The sequence below is a fragment of the Tamandua tetradactyla genome, chromosome 11 (assembly GCF_023851605.1).
Source record: "Tamandua tetradactyla isolate mTamTet1 chromosome 11, mTamTet1.pri, whole genome shotgun sequence".
Lineage (NCBI taxonomy): Eukaryota > Metazoa > Chordata > Mammalia > Pilosa > Myrmecophagidae > Tamandua > Tamandua tetradactyla.
The window spans coordinates 74035110-74055612 of record NC_135337.1 but is presented as its reverse complement, the minus strand read 5'-3'; the positions used below and the strand labels follow the sequence as shown (position 1 = coordinate 74055612).

Sequence of the window (20503 nt, the reverse complement as noted above, 5' to 3'; positions counted from 1 at the left end):
GAATGAAGTTGGAAATCAATAAAAGGCAGAGCGCCAGAAAATTCACAAATATGTGGAGGCTCAACAACAAACTCTTAAACAACCAGTGGGTAAGGAAGAAATTACAAGAGAAATCTGTAAATATCTCAAGGCAAATGAAAATCAAAACACAACATATCAAAACTTATGGGATGCAGCAAAGGCAGTGCTAAGAAGGAAATTATTGCCCTAAATGCCTATATCAAAAAAAGAAGAAGGGAAAAATCCAGGAATTAACTGTCCATCTGGAAGAACTGGAGAAAGAACAGCAAACTAACCCCAAAGCAAGCAAAAGGAAAGAAATAACAAATATTAGAGCAGAAATAAATGAAATTGAGAACATGAAAACAATTGAGAAAATCAATAAAGCCAGAAGTTGGTTCTATGAGAAAATCAATAAGATTGATGGGCCGTTAGCAAGATTGACAGAGAGAAGAAGAGAGGAGACACAAATAAATAAGGTCAGAAATGGAAGAGGAGACATAACCGCTTACCCCACAGAAATAAAGGAGGTAATAACAGGATACTATGAACAACTTTATGCTAATAAATACAACAATGTAGATGAAATGGACAACTTCCTAGAAAGGCATGAACAACCAGCTTTGACTTGAGAAGAAATAGATGACCTCAACAAACCAATCACAAGTAAAGAAACTGAATCAGTCATTAAAAAGCTTCCCAAAAAGAAAAGTCCAGGACCAGACGGCTTCACATGTGAATTCTACCAAACATTCCAGAAAGAATTAGTACCAACTCTCCTCAAACTCTTCAAAAAAAATGAAGTGGAGGGAAAGCTACCTAATTCATTCTATGAAACCAACATCACCCTCATACCAAAACCAGGCAAAGATATTACAAAAAAAGAAAACTACAGACCAATATCTCTAAGGAATATAGATGCAAAAATCCTCAACCAAATTCTAGCAAATTGAATTCAGCAACACATTAAAAGAATTATGCATCATGACCAAGTAGGATTCATCCCAGGTATGCAAGGATGGTTCAACATAAGAAAATCAATTAATGTAATACATCATATCAACAAATCAAAGCAGAAAAATCACATGATCATCTCGATTGCCACAGAGAAGGCATCTGACAAAATTCAACATCCTTTCCTGTTGAAGACACTTCAAAGGATAGGAATACAAGGGAATTTCCTTAAAATGATAAAGGGAATATATGAAAAACCACAGCTAATATCATCCTCAATGGGGAAAACTGAAAACTTTCCCCCTAAGATCAGGAACAAGACAAAGATGTCCACTATCACCACTGTTATTCAACATTGCATTGGAATTTCTAGCCAGAGCAATTAGACAAGAAAAAGAAATACAAGGCATCAAAATTGGAAAGGAAGAAGTAAAACTATCACTGTTTGCAGATGATATGATACTATATGTCGAAAACCCTGAAAAATCCACAGCAAAACTACTAGAGCTAATAAACGAGTACAGCAAAGTGGTAGGTTACAAGATCAACATTAAAAAATCTGTAGTGTTTCTATACACTAGTAATGAACAATCTAGGGGGAAACCAAGAAACGAATTCCATTTACAATTGCAACTAAAAGAATAAAATACTTAGGAATAAATTTAACTAAAGAGACAAAAGACCTATACAAAGAAAACTACAAGAACTGTTAAAAGAAATCACAGAAGAACAAAATGGATGGAAGGGCTTACCATGTTCATGGATTGAAAGATTAAATATAGTTAAGATGTCGATTTTACCTAAATTGATTTACAGATTCGATGCAATAACAATCAAAATCCCAACAACTTACTTTTCAGAAATATATATATACTATATCAACAAAAGAATAGAACATATGGAATATGGAATAAAAATAAATAATAGGGGAAAAAACGTTAAATTTAGTTTGAAATGCTAGTGGTAAATGAAAGCGAGGGGTAAGGTGTATGGTATATATCACTTTTTTTTCTCTATTATCGTTTTATTTCTTTTTCTGTTGTCTTTTTATTTCTTTTTCTAAATCAATGCAAATGTTCTAAGAAATGATGAATATGCAACTATGTGATGATATTAAGAATTACTGATTATATATGTAGAATGGAATGATATCTTATTGTTTTGTTTGTTAATTTTTTTTAATTAATAAAAAAAAGATTCGACAAAAAAGAACATAAGGAACTGGATTAAGACCACAAACAGGAACTAGAAGCTAGCTCTTTTTTTATTTTTTTACATGTCTTTATCATCTATCTTTCCTTCTGAATTCATTTGGGCCCCCAACCTCCCCCTATCATTCTCACATTCAGCTTCATTTAGTGTACTAAGATTATTGTATTTCATTTAGGTAGTATTGTGCCAGGTCTCCAGCATGGCAGGCAACAACTCTGCCACTGAGCCACCATGGCCCGCCTGAATACAGCTTTTAACTTTAAGTTCTAACAGTGCACTTTCTATTTTACCCCGAAACTCTGAGGCTACCTCCTACTTTACGTGCAGCTAATAGACTGAAAAGGCCAGTATCCTAATGTTAATTTACCTTTAAAAACAAAGTTTAGGCCTTTTCTCCAGAGTACTCCTAGAAAACTATAAATCCAACAGAAGATTCTAAAAATAAAAAGGAAAGAGATAAATTTAGATTTTTAGATGACTGCATATTTCCCCCAAATGTACCATTCTGAATTACAGAACTAAGTAACATCCCACCCTCACCCCAAAGGACCACAAACGACATGAAAGTGAGGTGTCCAGGCATCCAGATAATGTTAGTGGTGAGTGCTGTCAAGACCTGGAACAGGTGCACCTCAGGTCAGCACAGTTAGGGAGGCTTGGTATTGCCAGATTTTTGGATTTTATATGAGAGTCAAAAATTCAAATTTTTAAGAGATGATCCCAAGTTTTAAATGAATAGACCAAATTATATACACATACAGACCAGATTCTGGCAATCTGCAGTCTTTCTCTTCCTAATGTATGTATACATTTTAGATGGTGAGGTACAAGAGGAAGCTAATGATCTTTTATGCTTTGCTATTAAAGCCCTAAAAAATCTTGAATATTAGAAAGCAAAAAGACAGCATACACAATGGGAGTCAATATTTGGAAATGATGTATCAGATAAGGGTCTAGTATCCAGAATATATACAGAGAGTGCTCAAATCAACAACAAAAAGACAAAAAACCCAATTAAAAATGGGCAAAAGATATGAACAGACACTTCTCAGAAGAGGAAATACAAATGGCTAAAAGGCACATGAAAAGATACTCAACTTCCCTGGCTATTAGGGAAATGCAAATCAAAACCACAATGAGATATCATCTCAGACCCACCAGAAGAGCCATTTTCAATAAAATAGAAAACGACAAGTACCAGAGAGGATGTGGAGAAAAAAGCACACTAATTCACTGTCGGTGGGAATGTAAAATGGTATAACCACTGTGGAAGGCAGTTCAGCGGTTCCTCAGGAAGCTAATATAGAATTGCCATATGATCCAGCAATCCCATTACTAAGTATATATTCAGAGGACATGAGGGCAAGGACACGAAGGGACATTTGCACACTAATGTTTACAGCAACATTTACAATTGCCAAGAAATGGAAACAGCTAAAACATCCATCAACAGGAGAGTGGCTAAACAAGTTGTGATATATACATATGATGGAATATTATACAGCTATAAGACAGAATAAAGTTAATAAGTACATAATAATATGGATGGACCTTGAGGATGTTATGGTCAGTGAGCTTAGCCAGAAACCAAAGGACAAATACTGTATGGTATCACTGATATGAGCTAACATTAATGAATGAACTTGGAGAACTGCAGTTAATAACAGAGACCATCAGGAGATAAAAATAGGGTAGGTATTGGGTAATTGGAGCTAAAGGGATACAGATTGTGCAACAGGACTGACTACTAGAAATGGATAGCACAAACTACCTAACTGAAATACAATAATGTCAGTACACTGAATGAAGTTGAATGTGAGAATGATTGAGGGAGGAGGGAGATGGGTAGAAATGGAATCAGAAGGAAAGACAGATGATAAAGACTAAGATAGTATAATTTAGGAATGCCTAGAGTGTACGATAGTAACTAAATGTACAAAAAAAAGTTTTGCATGAGGAAGAACAAAGGAATGTCAATATCGCAGGGTGTTGAAAATAGATGGTAATTCATATTTTAAAATCTCACCTTATGTGTGAGACTAAAGCAAAAAATGTTTATTTGGTACAAAATTTATATTTTGACTAGTACATTTCCTAATATAACTTATATGGACAGTTTGATTGTACACCATAAGCACATGGAACCTTGAGTAGGGCATGAGGTTCTGTAGGTTTGTAGAGTGATACCCTGATAAATCCCAAAGTAATCTGAACAATGAATAAAAAAGTATTTGCAAAGTTCCTTTGGGGGAATGATGACAAAGAGGGAAAAATCAACTTCCCCATTTGGAGAAGGCCTGATATTCTTGCAAACAGTGAGGACAACAAAATCAACAGGCCGAACCCTCAATCTTGGGGTTTGTTCATATGAAACTTATCCCTGTAAAGGACAGACTAAGCCTACTTAAAATTAGGCCTAAGAGTCTCTTTTGTTGCTCAGATGTGGCCTATCTCTCAGCCAACACGGCAAGCAAACTTACTGCCCTCCCCCTCTCTACGTGGGTGTAAACCTCCCTGGCAACATGGGACAGAAATCCTAGAATGAGCTGGGACTCAGCATCAAGGGGTTGAGCAAACCTTCTCAACTGAAAGGGGGAAGAGAGAAATGAGACAAAATAAAGTGTTGTGGCTGAGAGATTTCAAATAGAGTCGAGAGGTTCTCCTGGAGGTTATTCTTATGCATTATATAGATAACCCCTTTTTAGTTTCAGTGTCTTAGAGAAGCTAGAGGGAAGTGCCTGAAACCGTAGAGCTGTGTTCCAATAGCCATGTTTCCTTAAGATGATTATATAATGATACAGCTTTCACAAAGTGACTGAGTGATTATGAATACCTTGTTCTAATGCTCCTTTCATCTGTGGTATGGACACATGAGTAAAAAATATGAATTAAAAATAAATAATAGGGGAAACAAATGTAAAAATAAATTGGGTAGAGGGAAATACTAGCAGTCAATGAGAGGGAGGGGTAAGGGGCATGGTATGTATGAGTTTTTTCTTTTTATTTCTTTTCCTGGAGTGATGTAAATGTTCTGAGAAATGATCATGGTGATGAATATACAACTATGTGATGGTATTGTGAGCCACTGATTGCACACCAAGTATGGAATGTTCATATGTTAAGAATGTTCGTGTTATATGTTGATTAGTTTTATTAATAAAATTTTTTTTAAATCTTGAATATTGCTACTAATCCTCTATAAATTATTAGCTAGAAACATTCAAGAAACCGTGCATGGAGGACATGCACACACTTCTGCTCCTACTAGCTGAGCTACGCCTTTACCAGGATGGGCAGGGAATACTCCCAAACTTGCTATACTTGTTACTGTAATAATGTATTTTTGTTAATTATTATGTAAATTGATAATCAGTAAAAACTTATCTTTGGTTTCTATAAAGCTAGGTTGAATATTTTAGAAGGAAAATAGTTTTAAATTAGGTAGGGCTGAGAAAATTATATTAGACTGGTAAATTTTTTTTTAAACTAGGTTTCTTCTACCTACTAACTCCTACCTTCTAACTTAGATTACTTTACAAATGTCATTAATTCCTCTCCCTACAGAATCCAAAACTAGAAATCATAGTCAATGCCCATATAGTCATGATTCATGCAAAAAAAAAAAAAAAATTACATTGAATTCAAATCAAAGGATCTATACAGAAAAAGTCCTGGCATGACACAAAGATTGACAAATGTATAACCCTATAAATTTTTAGTTAGGATTTTACGTTTAAAAAAAATGTTTATCTTCCGGTATTTTTATGACATCTGAGACTCAGAGCTCTGAAGCTATGAAAGTCAACACTACCCCATACAGGAACTGTTTAAAAAAGTTGAAAAAGGGATCAGACTTGAAGTAGAGATATGAAGGAAGATTTGGATAAGATTAAGGTAAATCAGAATACAGGGTAAAGGATGATAGCCGTATTTTAAAACTTCAACTTCTGTATGAGATCAAAGGGAGAGATGTTTATTTGGTGCAAAATTCATATTTTGGGTAGTGCATCACCTAATTTAACTTGTATGGTCAGTTTAGATGAACACTGTTAAGTACATGGAATCTTGAGTAGGGTGTGAAATTTTGTTGGTTTGTCCTCAATGTCCATATATTGTGATGCCCTGATGTATCCCAGAGTAATTGAGGCAGTAAAAAAAAAAAAAGAAGTATTTGCAAAGTCCCCTTGGGGTACTGGTGAGAAAGGAAGAAATATTTAACTTCCCCATTTGGAGAATTTCTGATATTTTACCAAGGAATAGGGAGAACCAAATCAAAAGGCTGAGCCCTCGATCATTGGGTTCTCCCCTATGAAACTTATTCCTGCAAAGGATAGGCTAAGAATACTTAAAATTAGCCAAAGTGTCACCCACAGAGAACCCATTTTGTTGCTGATATGTGGCCCTCTCTTTAAGCCAACTTGGCAAGTGAACTCACTGCCCTCCCCGCTATGTGGGCCATGACTCCCAGGGGTGTAAATCTCCCTGGCAATGTGGGACAGAACTCCCAGTATGAGCCCAGACCTGGCATCAAGGGATTGAGAAAGCCTTCTTGACCAAAAGGGAGAAGAGAGAAATGAGACAAAACAAAGTTTCATTATTTTGACTGAGAGATTTAAAACAGAGTAGAGAGGTTAACCTGGAAGTTATCCTTATGCATTATATAGATATTTTATGGTGTACTGGAGTGGCTGGAGGGAAGTACCTGAAACTATTGAGTTGCATTCCAATAGACTTGATTCTTGAAGATGACTGTATAAAGATATAACTTTTACAGTGTGACTGTGTGATTGTGAAAACCTTGTGTCTAATGCTTCTTTTATCCAGGGTATGGACAGATGAGTAAAAAATGATCATGGTGATGAATATATAAGTATGTGATGATAATGTGAACCACTGATTGTATACCATGTATGGACTGTGCGTTTGTGAAGATGTATCAATAAGAACATTTTTAAAATAAAATAAATTTATGGTATGTAATATTTTTATGGTCTACTTTAACAGCTTTTCACTAAGCTACCAACTGCAAGACACATCTTTTGTACAAAATATGAAGAACAAGGACTGGAAGTTTAATAAAAATTTAAGGCATTGACATGCAAGTTAATCAGCATTCCATACAGTATATGGCAACAGAGGGCAATTATGTTTTCTGAGAAGACTGGGTGAAATAATGCTCCACTAATATAAAAGAAAAAAGGTAAAACTCTTATACCTGCATATGCATGGTGCTATTTGGTATATGTGCCAATTTGAAAGGATTATATTCCCTAGAAAAGCCGTGTTTTAATCCTGATCCACCTTGTGGAGGCAGCCATTTCTTTTAATCCCTAATCAGCATTGTAGGATGGGAGTTTGATTAAATTATCTCCACAGAGATGTGACACAGCCAACTGTGGGCATTAACCTCTGATTAGAAGGAGATACGACTCTACTCACTCCAGGTGGTTGTGATTAGTTTATTGGAAGTCTTTAAAAAAGGAAACATTTAGGAGAGAGCCATGAGAACTGCAGGAGTCTCTGGAAATGAAGAAGGAAAACGTCCCTGGGGGAGCTTCATGAAACAAGAAGCCTGGAGAGAAAGCTAGCAGACATCGCCATATTTTGCCATGTGCCTTAAACCCTGAACTTCATTGGCCTTCTTGAACCAAGATATCTTTCCCTGGATACTTTAGATTGGATATTTCCATAGCCTTGCTTTAATGTGGACATTTTCACAGTTTTAGAACTGTAAACTTGCAACTTAGTAAATTCCCCTTTTTAAAAGCTTCTCTGTTTCTGATACATCACATTCCAGCAGCTAACAAACTAGAACACTGTATTATAGGAAAAGGGAACAATCATTTAGATTCGACTAAATTTTACTGACTATTACTGTATACCAACCACTCCAGGCACTGTTTTAGATGGTTATATTTATTTCACATTCAACGTACTAATGATGGGAAAGTATCTTAATTATGATTAAGAATTAAGATAATGATCAGCACATATAGTGGTCAGGAAAATAGGCAGTGAAGTCTGAGAGGCCTGGGTTTAAGCCCTACTTCTGCCCTTGACTATGTGTGAGACCCTGGGCTAATTAACTATTTCATGCCTCCAAGCTTCAGCATCCTGCTGTATAAAATAGGAACAGCAGGCACTTAGCTTGTTGTGAGGAGCCAGTGGGATAACATATGTAAATTACCCAGCAGAGTGCCTATCTTCTGGTTAACGGTTCAGACGCAGGGCATCATAGCAACATGGCTCCAGAATCACAGGCCACACAGCCACTTACACGTGTCACCACTTCATATGTGAAACGAGTTTAACATTTCCTACACTTAGAACACTCGTTTGAGGGTTGAATTAGGTAATATACAAGAGAATTTACAAGACTGCCAGGTATGCAGTAAGCACTTACTACTTTTTAGTATGCAGCTATAAAAATATTCAACAACTATTAAATGCTATATTAATTTTACCATCATCAGTTATTTTTGGTTGTTGAGTGTTTGAGATGAAATTCACATATTTTAACTTCATCAAAGTGTACAATTCAGTGGCTTTTCCTACATTCATGAGGCTGTGCAGCCATCACAACCATTTAACTCCAGAACACTTCCTCACCCACAAAATAAACCTTGTCACCTCAGCAGTCTCTTCATTCCTCCTAACAACAATGAATCTAATTCTTGCTTCTGAGGATTCTGCACATAAATGGAATTCCAAAACCTATGTCTGGCTTCATTCACTCAGCATAACATTCCCAACTTCAGCCCTGCCATAGCAATGTGCAGTACTGCATTCATTTCTGTGGTTGAATAATGCCTGATTGTACGCAAAGATGGTGTTGTTTGCCTATTCATCAGGTGACAGACATGTGGGTTGTTTCCATTTGGGGGCATTTATGAATAATGCTGATCGGAACATCAGTGTATAAGTTTTTGTGTGGAAATATATTTCAAATTCTTCATATGGTAACTTTTTTTTTCCTTTTATGTTTGATTTATTTCACTCACCATAATATTTTCAAGGTGCATCCATGTTGTCATATATATCAAACCATTATTACTTTTTCAGTTGACTAATATTCCTTTGTATAGTATATACCTGTTTTAGTTTGCCAGCTGCCAGAATGCGATATACAGAAATGGAACGGTTTTTTAAAAGGGAATTTATTAAGTTGCTAGTTTATAGTTCTAAGGCCGTGAAAATGTCCAAATTAAAGCAAGGCTATAAAAATGTCCAATTTAAGGCATCCAGGGAAAGATACTTTGGTTCAACAGGGCTGATGACTTGCAGGATTTCTTCTCTCTCAGTTGGAAATGCACAAGGTGAGATCTGCTAGCTTTCTATTCAGTGGCTTTCTTGGGGTTCTATCCATTCTGTTGGCTCTGCTGATTATTGTGGCTCTCGTGGCTATAAGGCTTTTTCCAAAAAAGGTTCCCTCTTTAAAGGCTCCAGTAAGCAACCCCACCTTGAATGGGTAGAGACACATCCCCATAGAAACCATCTAATCAAAGGTTACCACCCACAACCGGTGGTAACCACAGAAACAATAAAAAAGACCTCACTCAGCAATAATGAATAAGGATTAAAGGATATAGATTTTCTGGGGTACATAATAGCTTCAAACCAGCACAATACCACACTTAGTTTACTCATTCTTCTGCTGAAGGACAATCAGTTTGTTTCCATCTTTTGGCTATTATGAATAATGCTGTTATGAACAGTGGTGCACAGTTATGTTTGAGTTTCTGTTTTCAAGTTTTTAGGGACATAACTATAAGTGGAATGCCAACTCGTAGGCAATACTATGTTTAACTTTTGGGGAAACAAATTGTTTTCCGCAGTGGGTGCACAATTTACCTCTACACCAGTACTGCACATAGTTCCTATTTTTCCACATCCTCAACAATGCTTTTTATGTTCTGTTTTTAACTGACAGCCCCCTTGTGACATTTTAAAGAGATTATTCTTTGCCCATCTAATATACTTTGCACCCTTGTCAAAAATAAGGTGGTCATAAAAGTATGTTTATATCAGGATTATCAAATGTATATTACATGGCAACATTTTGAGAAACTAACTGACAATTTTTTCCCAAAGTGGCCGCACCATTAGCAATTTATGAGGGTTCCAATATTCCCATATCCTAACCAACTTAATATCTTTTTTTTTTTTTTTGACATCTTAGTGGATTCGAAGTGGAGTCTTGTCGCAGTTTTAACTTATATTTCTCTAATGGCAAATGATGTCAGACATCTTTTCTTGGGTGTTTGGTCATTTTACATGCCACTTTGGAGATACGTCAGTCCAAGCCTTTGCCCATTTTCAAATTGGGCTGTGTTTTCTAACTGTCAAATTACAAGAGTTCTTATCAGATATATGATTTTCAAACATTTTCTCCCATGCTGTGGGTTTTTTTGTTGTTTTTTGTATTCTGTATGCTCATGGTTACATTTCATTATTTTTCCATGTGAGTATCCCTTATTGCAGCACAATCTGTTGAATTTTTTTTTTTTTTTTTTACATGGGCAGGCACCGGAAATCGAACCCGGGTCCTCTGGCATGGCAGGCAAACATTCTTGCCTGCTGAGCCACCGTGGCCTGCCCCATTTGTTGAATTTTTACTTTTTCTTTTTTCTTTGCTTGTTAGTTTTGTTAGGGAGTGCATGGGCCAGGAATTGAACCTGGATCTTTCACATGGCAGGCAAGAATTCTACCACTAAACTACCCTTACACCCCCATGGGTTGTTTTTTCACTTTCATGACAATGTTCTTCAAAGCACCAAAGTTATTAATTTTGATGAATTCCAATTTATCTATCTTTTCCTTAGTTGTTCATGCTTTTGGTGTCATATCTAAAAAATCACTGCCTAATTGAAGGTTGCAAAGATAAATACCCATGTTTTCTTTTAAGAATTTTATAGTTTTAGCTCTTACATGTAAGTCTTTGATCAATTTTGTTAATTTTTTATAAGATGTGAGGTAAATATCTAATTCCACCCTTTTGCTTATGGATATCTAGTTGCCCCAGAATCAATATTGAGTGTCTTGGCAGCTCTGTTGAAAACAAATTGACCAAAAATGTACGGATCTATTTCTGGACTCTTAATCCTATTCCATTGAGGTATATGATTACCCCTATGCCTGTGTACACAGTCTCAACTGAAGCTTTGTACTAAGTTTTGAAATCAGAAAGTTTGGTTGTATGCCATGGTCAGGTTTATGTATCAACTTGGCCAAGTAGTGGTACCTGTTTGTCTGGTTGGGCAAGTGCTGGCCTGTCTGTTGTAATGAGGACATTTCACAGGCTTCCGGTGATTAGATTAAGCATCACTCATTGCAGAAGACACGCCTCTTGGCTGATTACAAATGGAATCTGCTGTGGATACAGCTGACGTGATTATGATTTAATTCTAGGAAGGTGAGCAGGTTGGGGACGGTGTGTGTAAGGGTAGCATGTTCAAGGAAAGCTCCTTGGCCTGCTTCCTCATCCCTGTCTCCCCATCTGTGCACTCCTAAAGGCTCCTGGCTAACATTTGGTAAGGGGTGTGCTAGGCTGTTTGTACTAGCTGGATGGTCTCCAGTTCTCTGTGTCTCAAATCTTCAGCTCTAGCAACCAGGGCCTCCCTATGTGCTAAAGAAGACCCTCCTAGGTTACTTACACCCTGGAATCGCTGTTGTGGTCATTTTCCTGACACCACTCTAGCTATTCCTTGAAGTAGGGATCCCCTGCCTAGCTATTAATAGATCCTCAAGTAAAGCTGTACCCACTACATGAGATCCAGGCCTTAGTTTGGTGGAGAATTACTGACAAACCAAATGTAAAAGGAAATCATCAACAAAAAACCAAGTAAATACAAAACTCTAGATTAGTGAAGGAAACCAGATTGCAAAATAAACTTATACGATAATCAGATGCCCTGAACACAACAGAAAATCACAAAGCACATGACAATCCAAGCAGAAATGGCCCAGTCAAATCTCCAGATCAAAACACCAGATGGGACACAGAATATGGAACAACTGCACAAGGATATTTATAACTATATAAAGGATATCATGGAGACACTAGAAGAGCATAAAGATGAATTCAAAAAATTAAACAGAAAAATGGCAGATATCACAGAGATGAAAGATACAGTAAACTAAATTACAAATATAATGGGGACACATAACAGCAGACTCAAAGAAGCGAAAGGAAGAATAAGTGAATATAAGACAGAACTGAACTAGAGAGCACAAAAGAACAAATGGCAAGAAAGATGGAAAAAATGGAACAGGATCTTAGGAAAATGATGGACAAGAGGTGCACAAATATAAGAATCACTGGTGTCCCTGAAGGGGAAGAGTAAAGGGCTGGGAAAGTTAGCTGAAGAAATAATCAGGGAAAGCTTCCCAACCTTTATAAAAGATATAAATAAGCAAATCAAAGAGGCCCAAAGAACTCCAAATAGAATAAATCCAAATATGCCTACTCCAAGAAACCATACTAATCAAACTGCCAGGTGTTGAAGAGAAGCAGAAAATCCTGAGAGAAGCACAAGAAAAGCAACCTACTACATAGAAGGGAAAGCACATATGACCGAGTTCAGACTACTTAATAGACAACATGGAATTAAGAAGGCAGTGGTATGATATATTTATGATACTGAATGAGAAAGGCTTCTAGCCAAGAATTTTTCACTCAGTCAAGATGTCCTCCAGAAGTGAGGAAGAAACCCCCTACATGGGACAAGACATCCAGGCGTGAAAGTCTCCCTGACAACGTGGGAGACACTCCCAGGGATAACTCCAGACCTGGCACCGTGGGATCAACAATTACATCCTGACCAAAAAGGGGAAAGAAGTGTACTTTATTAATTAATAAAGTAAAGTGGCAGAGCGAATTCACATAGAGTCGAGAGGCTACTCTGGGATTGCTCTTATGCAAGCTTCAGTTAGAGTTTGCTATCCATCATAACCTGCCAACCCCCAACCAGGACCATTCCAGCAAATCCTAAAGAATACCTAGGGCAATATATAAGATTCCAAAGGGTTCTATACACTAGAGTAACTTTCCAGAAACCTACAACCTCCAGATGGGTCTCTGGTCCAGATAAGTCCTGAAACCTGGAGAGCTCCCTAGAACATCAGATAGTTCCATCTTCCTACCCCAGATTAGTGATAGGCCCTTCCAATATCAAAAATTGAGAATTGCCATGGCACAAACACCCCTAAAGAGAGGGATGGAAAGATCAAAGGTGATGATAGAGTTATACAAAGAAGATAGGATTTAACAAATGAATATGAAAGCTGAATCATTAAATTGATATCTCTTTTAGTCTCCAGTATTTTAGAGCAGGTAGAAGTAAAAACCTAAAAGTGTGAAACTGTAACCCATGTCAAACACTGAAATATGTTCTGTAACTAATTGTGGTGCTGTGCTTTGAAATTTATAGCTGTTTTGTATATGTTATTTTTCACAAAAAAAGAAGGAAAAAAGTTGATTCTGATGATAAAAAACTATTTAAGCCTTCTAGCCTCCTATATTCTGGAGCAGCTAGAAGGAAAAATCTGAGAGGATCGTATGGTAGCCCATGACAAACTCTGGGATGTGTCCTGTAACCACTTGTTGAAGAGTGCTTTGAAAACTATTACTTTTTTATCTCTTTGCTTTGTATATATGTTATACTATAAAATAAAAAAAGTTAAAAAAAAAAAAAGGGAGAGAATAAAACCTTAAAACACACACACACACACACAAAGGCTGAGAGAACTACTCAACAAGAGACCTGCCCCAAAAGAAATATTAAAGAGAATTTTTTTATCAGCTGATAAAAAAAAAACGGGAGAGGGAAGTCTGGAAGAGGGCACAAAATTGAAGAATACCACTAATGGTAATTTAAATGATATAAAAACAGAGAGGGAACAGAATATATAAAATTGACAATAAAAACTAAAGGGTAAGATGGTAGATTGAACCATTTCATTTATAGTAATAACTATAAATTTTATTTATAGCAATAACTTTGAACATTAACAGACTAAACTTACCAATTAAAAAATACAGATTGGTAGAATAGACAAAAATATATAATCCATTTATGTTATTTATAAGAGATGCATTGTAGACCCAAGGACACAATTAGATTGAAAGCAAAAGGATGCAAAAAGATCTATACAAGCTGTTAACAAAAGAAGGCAGAAGTAGCTATACTAATATCAGCTAAAATAGACATTAGAGGTAAAGCTATCATAAGAGACAAAGAAAGACATTATATATAAATAAAAGGGACAGCTTGCCAAAAGGAAATAACAATCATAAATGTTTACACTTCCAATCAAAGACCTCCAAAGCACATGACACAAACACTGGAAAAAGTGAAGAGAGCTACAGAAGTTTCAACAATAATAGTAGTAGACTTCAGTACACCATGCTCCTTTATACATAGAACCAGCTGACAGAGGATCAACAAGGAAATAGAGAACCTAAACAATGTGATAAAAACAAAAATTAGACCTAAGATATAGATCATTACACCCCAAAAACACGAGGATAAACATTCTCTAGTGCACATGGAACATCTTCCAAGAGAGATCATCGAATGGGACACAAACTGAGACATTATAAATTTAATAAGACTGATATTATCCAAAGCACTTTCTTGGACCCCCAACAGAATAAAGCTAGGAATTAATCATCGATTCTGAGTCCAAGATGACGGTCTAGCAAGGTGTAGGATTTAGTTCGTTCTCTGGAACAGCTACTAAATAACCAGGAGCAGTACAGAACAGCTACTGGGGACACGACAGTGACCAGACACACAGTGTACCCCAGTCTGGACCAGCTAAAAGATTCCCCAGAACCATGAGTTCCCCAATTCATGGTGGCTAGTGCCCCTCCCCAGCAGGCTGCTTCCCAGAGGGGACAGGAAAAGGACTTTACCAGCAGCAGGGGCTGAGCACAGCTAAGCTTCAATTATGGAATTAATTCAGAAATTCTGACTACTAAATATAGGCCCCCAGCTCAGGTGAACCTGGTCAAAGTGGAGGTTGCTGACTTTTGCCCCAGGGGCTAGGGGGCAGGGCTGACGGAAAAAGAAAAATAGATAAACAGAGGTTTCTGTGGCTATGTTTCTACAAAGGCTTGATTGCCTTTTTTTTTTTAATTTCGAAGTATGGTTTTATTAATGCACTTAAAGATAAGTGCCATTCATATGCCACCTTTTTCCAGAGGAAATACTGCTAATTATAAATAATCACAGGAAAATTTTATTTAGACAAACTGTGTGTGTGTGTGTGCGCGCGCGTGCGTGTGTGGCAGGGGAGGGAGGGCTGTTTCATTTATGTCATAATGCAAATACCAACTCACATCTTAAGTTTACAAACAACACTGAACAACTACTTTTTTTCTAAAATTTTCTTTAAGGCAGATCTTTTTAGCATTGTGTGTGTTACTAACATGGTGCAGTGTAGTTTTAGCAAATTTCACTGTTTTAGTTTCCCAGTGATAGTAATACCTGTGGTCAGGAACTGGCAACAAAATCTTTTTTCTAGTCCCTCTTCCTGACCACCATTTTAAAAACATATATTCTTCATATATATATATATTACTGTATCAAAAACACATTTTAACAGACTTCACAGCTCATTAAAGCTTCAGTTTACAGTCATTCATATGAAAGATTTCTAATATGGAATGTTCATTTAGAAAGAATTCCACACTGGGATTCCAGTATTCTATATGTGAAATGCAGAAGTCCTTCTTCAGTGCAATGTGACATTTTACCTCTGTTCATTCATGTTTTCCTTTCAACGGTTTCCTAATTTTACTTTTGGATCATCATTTTTGTATTTTTCACTTATTTCCTTTAGTATATTTTCAAGTAAGGCAGGTTGATATCTGTATAAATAACCATATGGGCGAAGATGATAAACAAGGTATTCTAACTCATACATAGATAGAGGGTCAACATAATGAAAAGAAACTACAAGATCAGAACAGCATCCAGGACCCTCTACAGGAGGATAATAGTTATAATTCCAGTACCAAAAGGTTTTAGGTAGGTAACCTTTGATAAAGTGGTGTTCTGGTACAAAAGGATGAAAAGTTTCTTTTCCAGTGGTATCTCTGGAATCTCCTGCTCCTACGTTTATAATTTCCATGCATCTCCCCAGTGCTAAGTCTTCAATGGAAGAACTATGTGTACATCTGTCCATCTTAAATGCATCAACAAATCTCTTCAAGGCTTCCTTGCTCAATACATAGCCTGCTCCTCCACTCATGTAACCCTGCTTTACATAGGGCTTAAATCTTCTCCCAAAGTAAATGGGTTTTTCAGGGTCATATTTTGAAAGAAGCCATCTCAAATTGTCTAGTATGACATATGTATCATCATCTGCTTTCATAAACCAGTCAGCATCTTCTAAATAATGGTCATAAACATATTGAAAAGCTTTAATTGTTTTCCAGTACAGTTGGTCTCTGCCTTCTTTGGTGTTTAATCCCACAGTAGGGAAGTCTTTATTTTCTTCTGAACTCATAAACAAAACTTTATTACAACGTTGGGCCCATGTAGCTTTGACGTGTTTGGCCTTTTTCTCTAAATTTTGAGGTCCTGTCATAACCCAGCAAAGAATTTTAACCTTCTGATAGAGTTTTTCAGCGATGTCTGTGTTCTCATCTTTATGTTGGCTGGCATCTGCACTGAAGTTCATCTGTCCTTCTAGATGATTCTGTCCATTATCATCTGAATGTCTAGCATGAGGATCATTATGAAGAATATTAGGCTGAGTATCACTTTGTTCTTCCAGTAAAATACCAAATAGCTGACATCAGTGGCAGCTCCCTCTCACCCCTCCTTGGGGCGGAGAGGGGGACAACACGGAGCCGGTGACCGTCCCTCCTCTCGGTGGTCGCAGAGGTGACTCAGGGCCGCTAGCTGGGGCCGCCTCCTGCCGCCCAGATCATTCCCGGGCAGCGGCAGCGGCCGAGGCAGGCCCTGAGAGCGCGCTCACCCGCTCACTCGCTCTGCCCCTCCCTGCAGCTTGACTGCCTTTTGATACATCAGCAGGGCTTGTCAGGCTGCAACTGCCCTAGGCATAGGCAAAACAAGCTTGCTGGAGAGCTTGTCTGGAACCTGTGCCTTCCCCAGGGGAGAGGTGAGGCCCAACTCAGGTGGAATCCCTCCCTCAAGGAATTCAGACCCCAGGGCTTGGTAATCTAAAGCTATTAAAGCCAGCCTACAACGTCTCCTTTGTCTCCACCATGCCCCAAAAGGGAGAATCTGTCAAAGTTAAAATTACCGCATCATCTTATGCTGGTGGGACCTGCAGGCAGACAAGCACCACCGACTGAGCAGGATAGGAAAAACAGAGTCCAGTGACTTCACAGGAAAGTCTTTCAATCTGCTAGGTCTCACCCTCAGGGAAAACTAATGCAGGTGACTCTTACCTACAGACAGGAGGCCAGTTTGGTCTGGGAAAATCTGGCTTGGGTCTATAATACCGAAGTGACCCTCAAAGGGTGGGGGGGAAAGGCACGAAACAGGCTGAGCAAGAAGCAAGAAAACAAGAACTGAAAAATTCTGCTCTATTAAACAAAACCTAAGCTAGTGGTCCAGAAAAACCTGAACTGAATGTCAAAAAGCAGACAGACAACAAACTCATGCAGCAAGAAAACACTAAGTAAAAGAAGTGAAAACAATCTCTAGAATAAACTAATTAAGGTAATTAAATGTCTAGACACCAGCAAAAAAATAATAAATCACACTAGGAATACTGAAGATACAGCCCAGTCAAAAAAACAAACCAACAATTGAAATGAGATACAGGACTGGAAATAATTAATTCAGAATGCTCAAACAGACATGGAAAACCTCATCAAAAATCAAATCAATGAATTAAGGGAGGATATAAAGAAGGCAAGGAATGAACAAAAGGAAGAAATTGAAAGTCTGAAAAAACAAATCACAGAATTTATGGGAATGAAAGGCACAGCAGAAGAGATGAAAAACACAATGGAAACCTACAATGTTAGATCTAAACAGGCAGAAGATAGGATTACTGAACTGGAGGATGGAACTGAAATCCGACAAGCAAAAGAAAATATACAGAAAAACTGGAAAAATATGAGCAGGGACTCAGGGAATTGAATGACAATATGAAACACACGAATATACGTGTTGTGAGTGTCCCAGAAGGAGAAGAGAAAAGGAGGACAAAAACTAATGGCGGAAATTACCACTGAAAATTTCCCACCTCTTATGAAAGACTTAAAATTACAGATCCAAGAAGTGCAGGGTAACCCAAACAGAATAGATCCAAATAGATGTACCCCAACACACTTACTAATCGGAACGTCAGAAGTCAAAGAGAAAGAGAGAATCTTGAAAGCATCAAGAGAAAAGCACTCCATCACATACGGGAGAAGCCTAATAAGATTATGCGTAGATTTCTCAGCAGAAACCATGGAGGCGAGAAGACAGTGGCATGACATATTTAAATTACTAAAAGAGAAAAACTGCCATTCAAGAATTCTATATCCGGTAAAATTGTCCTTCAAAAATGAGGACGAGAGAAAAGGAGTCAAGATGGCAGCTTAGCAATGTGCGTGTTTTAGTTCATCCTCCAGAACAACTACTAAATAACCAGAAACAGTACAGAACAGCTCCCGGACCCATGTCAGTGACCGGACACACAGCGTACCCCAGTGTGGACCAGCTGGACCGGCTGCAAGTCTCCCCAAAACCGTAAGTTCCCCAAGCCATGGTGGCCGGCGCACCTCCCCCACAGGCAGCTTCCCAGAGGGAAAGGAAAGAGACTCTAAACCTGGTCAAGCAGAGTTCGCTCATTGGGCTCATGGAAAAAGAGGAAAGGGGGAGGTAACAGAGGTTTTAGTGGCTGTGTTTCTACAGAGACTTGGTAGCCTCCGGATTCAGCGGCGGGACTACTCAGGCAGCAACTGCCAAAGGCATAGGCAGAAACGGGCTGCTTTCAGGGCTGTCTCCTACCTGTGCCTTCCCCAGAGGAGGGGTGCAGCCCAACTCAGGTGTAATTCCTCTCTCAAGGAATTCAGACCCCAGGGCTCTGCAATTTGAAGCCATTAAAACCAGCCTACAACCTCTCCTCCGTCTCCACCATGCCCCCAGCAGGGAGAGTCTTCCAAAGTTAAAAGTGCCACAACATCTTTTGCTGGTGTGACCCACAGGCAGAGGTGCCACATACAGGGCAGGAATCGAAAAAGAGAGCCCAGAGATTTCACAGGAAAGTCTTTTAACCTGCTGGGTCTCACCCTCAGGGAAAACTGACATAGGTGATTCCTTCCCCGATAGGAGGCCAGTTTAGTTGGAGAAAACCCGGCTGGAGTCTATAATACCTATGTACACCCTGCTAAGGGTGGGGAGGGAAAAGGCACCATAAAAGAAGGGTAAGAAACAAGAAAACAAGACCTGAAAAATTACCCTCTCTTAAACAAAACCTAAGGTAGAGGTCCAGAAAAAGCTGAACTGAAGGTCAAAGAACAGATAGACAACAAATACATCTAGCAAGAAAACCCGAGGTAAGAGAAGTGTAAGCAATCTCCAGGATAAACTAATTAAGGTAATTAAATGTCTAGATGCCAGTAAAAAATAAAAAATCACACCAGGAAAATTGAAGATATGGCTGAGTCAAAGGAAAAAACCAAGAGTTCAAATGAGATACAGGAGCTGAAACAACTAATTGAGAATGTATGAACAGACTTGGAAAACCTCATCAAAAACCAAATCAATGAATTGAGGGAGGATATGAATAAGGCAAGGAATGAACAAAAACAAGAAATGGAAAGTCTGTAAAAACAAACTAGGGAACTTAGAGGGATGAAAGGTATAGTAAAAGAGATGAAAAAAACAATGGGGAAGATGGCGGCTTAGTAAGAGGAAGATGGCGGCTTAGTAAGAGGAAGATGGCGGCTTAGTAAGAGAAGATGGCGGCTTAGTAAGACGCGCGGATCTTAGTTTCTTCTCCAGGACACCTACTAGGGGAGTAGAAACGATACAGAAAGCGCCCAAAGCCACAACAGAGATAAAAAAGACAGCGTACCCCATCCTGGAACGGCTGGCTGGCTGAGAGAAGCAGCTTGGGTGAGATCGCCGAGGCGCGCGGGCCTTACCGGGCGGGGTGGCAAGCGGCCGGAGTTACTCCCTTCCCCCTTCCCGGGCCGGCTGGGAGAATTGGAGAGGCGGTCCCCTGAAACAAAGACGGCTGGCGCCCACACCACGCGCAGCCCCCGGACCAACTGAGAGAATTGGATCGGAAACCCCCAGGCCGCGGAGAACGGTGACGGGTGGGGGAGGCCCCTTCCAAACCCGTGACTCCCGGGGAACGT

At 38.5% G+C, this 20503-nt stretch overlaps 1 protein-coding gene and 1 pseudogene across 6 annotated transcripts in view; both read right to left on the bottom strand.

Annotated features, from left to right (window-relative positions):
* ERMARD (ER membrane associated RNA degradation) overlaps positions 1-20503 on the bottom strand; it is a 95931-nt gene that overhangs the window by 31669 nt on the left and 43759 nt on the right. The gene's annotated exons all lie outside the window — the stretch shown is intronic.
* Positions 13845-17145, bottom strand: LOC143650285 (glycoprotein-N-acetylgalactosamine 3-beta-galactosyltransferase 1 pseudogene; annotated as a pseudogene).